The sequence below is a fragment of the Triticum aestivum genome, chromosome 5B (assembly GCF_018294505.1).
Source record: "Triticum aestivum cultivar Chinese Spring chromosome 5B, IWGSC CS RefSeq v2.1, whole genome shotgun sequence".
Lineage (NCBI taxonomy): Eukaryota > Viridiplantae > Streptophyta > Magnoliopsida > Poales > Poaceae > Triticum > Triticum aestivum.
In genome coordinates, this window is record NC_057807.1 from 225,514,396 (window position 1) to 225,520,790 (window position 6,395).

Consider the following 6,395-nt stretch of genomic DNA (forward strand, 5'->3'; position numbering starts at 1 on the left):
TTCGGAAAGTCGAATACTTACCGGAGTGGCTGGATTCTTGGTGTTGAGGTCGACGTCTTTGGTCTCCATGGGCCAACTCTTCTGTGCCTTGAAGAGCAGCTTCCACATTCCCTCATGCGTGGTGCCGAGGAAATGCTGCAGAGTCCGCGGTTCCTCCGGATTGAACTCCCACATGGGGGAAGCCCGCGCTGGCAGGGGAGGATGTGGCGGAAGAGTGTAATTTGTACCACATTGGTTGAACCAACGTTGTTGCTCAACACATTGGTGATACACATTTGTAGCGTCTGCACCTTCGTCTGAGACCCCCAGTCGTGGCCCTTCGCGGTCCAAGAGACGAGCCTTATGGGGGGGCCGGATCTGAATTCCAGGATTGCCGCCCACTTCGTGCACCGCGGCTCAGTGATATAAAAAGCACTCATGTTGCCAGATCTTGATGGTCTCCACAAAGGCCCCCTTGGGCCACATGGTGTTGGGCAGCTTGCTGATCACAGCTCTGCCGCAGTCTGCGTGCTGCCCGTCAATCACCTTCAGCTTCAAATAAAAGACCTTGAGCCACAGGCCGAAGTGTGGGTGGATGCGGAGGAGAGCCTCACACTCGACGATGAATGCCGAGATGTGGACGAAAGAGTTTGGGGCTAGATCGTGGAAATCTAGCCCGTAGTAGAACATGAGCCCACGGACGAATGGGTGGAGTGGAAAACCTAACCCTCTAAGGAAATGAGGAAGCAAGACGACCCGTTCGCCGGGCTTCAGAGTGGGAATAATTTGACCCTTGGGAGGGAACCTGTGCGTGATGTTGGTGGCAAGGTATCCCGCACTCCGGAGATCTTTTATCTCCTTCTCCATGATGGAGGAGGCCTCCCACTTGCCTTTGGAGCCAGATCCGGCCAAGGTCGGAGGAGGCGGTGGTGGTGGTGAGAAAGACAGAGACTTTTTGGGCGCTGAGAGCTTGGGAGATTGGAAGGCAGAGGAGACTAGAAGGCATGGGGAGGAAAAGAGAAATCTATTGCCCTCTTATAGGAGGTAAAAATGCCAACCCCCCCCCCCCCAGTTGCACCTTGAAGCTCACCTATTCCCAATGAAAGCGTGCGCCGTAAACGGTTGGATTACCCAAACTCTATTGATGAGCAACCCCGTATTAAGTGGGCATGATCTCTATTTTGACAGGACGGGCCAATGGGGCTAGGCCTCGAAACACGGAACGCGGGGTGTGAACACGGTTCATAACGTCGAAGGGTCAAGTCTAATGCTTCGCCGAAAAAAGTTGTCAGTAAAAGACACTGTTCTTATTATTATATATATATATATATATGTATATATATATATATATCCTGCCTTAGCGGCTAAGGGTTATGTTCATTATGAAAAGACGGATACAATTCTTTTACGAGGAAAGCCGATGTTTACTATTCAAGGAACCCGCCTTGCAATGCCGAAGACAATCTGCACGCCGAATACATCGTCATTGAAGACTGGTTCATGGGCTATTGTGGGAGTCCTGGACTAGGGGGTCCTCGAGCGTCCGATCCATTGAATATGGGCCGGACTGATGGGCCGTCAAGATACAAGACAGAAGGTCACCTCTCGTGTTCGGTAGGGACTCCCGTATGCATGGATGGCAAGTATAGGTGTCTGGATATGTTACTTCCTTTCTGTAAAACCGACTTTTACAACCCTAAGCCCCTCAGGTGTCTATATAAACCGGAGGGTTAGATCGGAGGCAAAGAGAAAACATTGCTAGGCTAGCCAATCTAGGGTTAGCCAACACGATCTCGTGGTAGATCAACTCTTGTAACTCCTATACCCTTCGAATAAAATCAAGCAGGAGTAGGGTTTTACCTCCATTAAGAGGGCCCGAACCTGGGTAAACGCGGTGTCCTTTGTCCATATTACCATCGATCCTCAGACATATAGCTTGGGCCCCCTACCCAAGATCTGCCGGTTTTGACACCGACATGCCCTGCTCAGAAAGAGGTGGTTGAGGCTCCTATGTATGGCGGTGATGGCCCGCTCAGTGGCGATCAGGGGACGGCCGCGCCTGCGAGCACCCCGATCTCCGGCGTCTGTTCCAACATGCCGGCCCATCCTCCCTCACCTACTTTCTCTGGGATTGAAAATCTACCCCTGTCTCCTCCTTGCCCGGCTGTGGCTCCCGATAGCAAGAAGAAGAAAACCTCCATCCAGAAATTCTCGGCCAAGAGTAGGGCATCATCAGGCTCCAAGCAGTCCATGGTAGGGTTATGCCACCGTCTGGACGTGGACATCGGTACGGCGTCTGGTTCTGTCTCCGGGTCTATGTTGCCTTCTCCTGCGGCACACACTCCTCCAATATGTTCGCCTACCTCCATGGCTCACAAGGGGCATCGAGTTCGGGATTCTAGGGAGCTGGTGGCGTTGCGTGCGGAGCGTCGTGCTGCGGCCAAGGATCTGCCTCCCTCATGTACGTCTCCCCGTCCTCCTCTTCCCTCCTTCCTGGTTCATTTGGTTTTGCCTTCTTTTTTCGGTGAGCATCTTTTGCACGTGCTATCTGATGTGGAGTCACTCTTGAGCCTGGATTTGGTTCGCCTTCTTCTATTGTCTCCATCATCCGTGCTAATGAGCTGGCCCAAGCAGCCATTGCCAAAGCCAAGGAGGCTGCTGCAATGAAGGTGGTCACTACAGAGCCGATCGGGGAGGTGAGGGGAGACGTTGGTTGTAGCCAGGTTCGCCCCCCTTCCAAACGGGGCCCTTCTAAGCGTTCTAAATCCTGCGTAGCCCCGTGCAGGTCCAGCCTTCGCATAAAAAATCTTTCTTTCAAATGAAAGTGTTATTCTGGAACATTATAGGTTTCGGCGCTAGGGGGCGTCGAGATCAGATTAGGGATGTGGTTAGGGGAGAGAATATTGACATTATAGGGTTGGTTGAAACTTTAAAGGAATCTTTCTCTCCCAATGAACTTTCAGCCGTTGCGAGGATGGATAGATTTGATTGGAACTATCTTCCGGCCTCGGGCCATTCTGGTGGCATTTTAATAGGCACTAAGCGGGACCTTTTTGATTTTTTTGACTTTGATCATGGCTTTTTTTGGGCTAGCACAGTCGTGCACCATTGGCGGCTCAATACTCTCTGGGAAATTATGCTTGTATACGGCCCCGCGAATCACTCCTTGTCCCCACTCTTTCTTGACGAGATCTCTACTAAAATTGATGCTTGCACTCTGCCTATTTTGGTGGGAGGGGACTTCAACCTCCTTCATACTCCATCGGACAAGAACAACTATAACTTCTCTTGGCCTCTTGCTGATACGTTTAACGGTTTCATCTGCAACTGTGCACTTCGTGAACTCCCTCGGGTGGGAGCACGGTTTACTTGGACGAACCATCAGGCCATCCGGGTTCGATCGATGCTAGATCGGGTATTCATATGTTCGAATTGGGATTCCTTGTTCCCTCGTGCTTCTTTGAAAGCTAGAGCGATTGAGGGCTTGGAACACGTCCTTCTAATTTCAGATGCGGGTCTAGACTATACTGTTGTTTCCTCGTGCTTCCAATTTGATGCTCATGGATTTTAGTTAATGGGTTCATAGAAATGCTTGCTAACAAGATATCTGGGCTACTCGCTTCTTATCATTGATCTTTTGGCCCCATGGACGACTGTCACAAGTGTTCTTATGCAATTCGCAAGTTCCTCCGGGGATGGTCTCGCAATAGATCTATGGAGGCCCGTCAGGACAAATCCTCTTTAGAAGCCCAGATTGCTGGTCTGGATACCGTGGCCACGGGCCTGGCCTCTTGGAGGGGGAGTGGTCGGCCCGATACGCTCTTGAGGCCGCGCTGATGCAGTTACATCAGCAGGCAAAGATTTATTGGCGTGAGAGAGGCACCTTGAATTGGACGCTTAAGGGTGGTTCCCATATGACCTACTTCTTTGCCATTGCCAATGGCAGAAGGAGAAGATGCTCTATTGACTACCTCCTCATCAATGGTGTTAGAACTTTGAATTAGTCTCAAATCTTATTGCATGTGGTTGACTTTTTCACTTCCCTTATGTCAGCTAAGCCGGAGCTGGCCTATCTATTTCTCTGTCCTTATGGGATGCCCCTTCTAGGATCTCGAGGGATGAAAATGACGCCTTAATGCTGCCTCTTTTTGAGGCAGAAATCTAGGAGGTTATTAATTCTGCCAATTCTAATTCAGCCTCAGGTCCTGATGGCTTCTCCGTTCCTTTTTTTCATGAAATTCTGACCTCAGCTTTGCCCTCTAGTGTATAAGATTAACAAGGCTTCTGCCTTGGGACAGTGGACATCTCTCGCCTTACCTATGATGTCATCACTCTTATTCCTAAAGTGAAAGGGGCCAATTTGATTTCTCAGTTTACGCCGATAGACCTCATTACCAACTTTGCAAAATTTCCGGCTAAGGGTTTTGCTACTCGATTGTCTCCTATAGCCCACAGAGCTATCAACCTTTCCAATCTGCGTTTGTCAAAGGGAGATTCATCCTAGACGGGATCCTTTGCTTGCACAAGATCGTTCATGACCTCAAAGTTCGTAAATCTAAGGCGGTGTTTTTAAAACTGGACTTTGAAAAGGCGTATGATTTGGTCAGTTGGTCGTTTATTAGGCAGGTGCTTCTTGCCAAAGGCTTTGAGGGGGCCTATGTGCACAGGATCATGCAGCTAGTCCCGGGAGGCCACACTGCGATTTCAGTTAATGGTCAGGTCAACAACTTCTTCACCAATGGCAGGGGCCTATGGCAAGGTGACCCTGCGTCTCATATTCTATTTAATTTGTTGGCGGACGCTCTATCATGTATCCTTTCCAGGGCCTCCTCTCATGGTCACATTTCTCTGGTCATTTCCCACCTTATTCCAGAAGGGGCCACACACCTTCAATATGCGGACGACACGATCATTATGTAGAACTAAACGACTCTTGCATTGCTCACCTTAAGTTCATTTTGTTATTTTTTGAAGCCCTTTTGGCCCTCAAGATTAATTTCTCCAAGAGTGAGGTCATTGTCACTGGTGTTGATGACACAAAGGTTTACGGGTGGCTCACCTTCTTAACTATAACCTGGGATCCTTTCCCTTCAAATACTTGGGCCTCCCTATCTCCCCGGACATTCTATGTGCCAAAGAGTTTGCCCCTGCTGTTGCTAAGGTTGGGAACAAGGTGCTCCCTTGGCGAGGTAGATACAATATACGAGTGCAGGGAAGGTGGCTCTAATTAATGCTTGCCTTTCTTCCCTACCGATGTTTAGCATGGGCTTTTACCTCTTGTCTGCTGGTACCCGGGTTTTGATAAGCATCAGGGTGCTTTCTTCTGGAACTCTATAGATAATACATGCAAATACATATTGGTCAGGTAGAAACTGATATGTAGACCAAAAAACTTGGGGTTGGGCATCATTAACACCTCTATTATGAATATGTGCCTTATGATCAAATGGTGGTGGAGAATCATGACCACGGGAGCAGATACCTTGGGGTTTTCTATTCTCAAAGCTAAGTATTTCCCATTTTCTAACCATATGTTCACCTTCTCTCGGGGAGGGTCTCGGTTTTGGAAAGACCTTGTCAAGGTTCGAACTTTTTTCCAGGCGCACGTCAAGTTTGTGGTTGGGAATGGTGCTTCCATTCGGTTTTGGCTTGACTGGTGGTGTGGAGATTCACCCCTCTCAGTGGTCTTCCCCGCGTTGTTTTCTTATTGCCCCAACCCGAGTATCTCCATGAGGAGCTCTTGGCTAATAATTGGGACCTGGCCTTCCAGCACTCGCTGTCCCATGTAGAGTTGGAGGACTAGCAGTGGCTTACTGCCTTCTTCCCCATGCTTTCAGAGACGGCCGACACGATGGTCTGGCCCCACGCTTTCTCTGGTCATTTTTCGGCTAAGTCCTTATACTCTAAGCTTATTGGTGGCACCCCCACTAACAGATTTAGCCTGATTTGGAGGGCACGTATTCCCCCTAAAGTGAAGATTTTCCTCTGGCAATCCTTCAAAGATCGCCTCCCTACGGCTGACCAAATTCGTAAACATAATGGCCCGGGCTCGGAGCCTTGTGCTCTTTATGATGCCTTGGAGGACACGAACCATATATTTTTCCACTGTGTGCTGGCTAAACTGATCTGGAGTTGTTTTAGGTCATGGCTTCAGGCGTCTTGGTCTCCTTCTTCCTTCCCTGAGCTTCAGGTCCTCGCCAATGACCTGGTTGGGGTCCACTAAGCGATTATTTTGGGTTGGTCTGGGACCGATTTGTTGGGCCTTGTGGACTACCAGGAACAAATTTACCATCGAGCATATTTTTCCTGCTAAACCTGTTGACTGCTTATTTAAATCTTGCATGTTCCTGCAGCAGTGGAGATCATTGACTAAGACGGAAGACCGGGACGCTTTTGATCTTCTATTCTTTAAAATT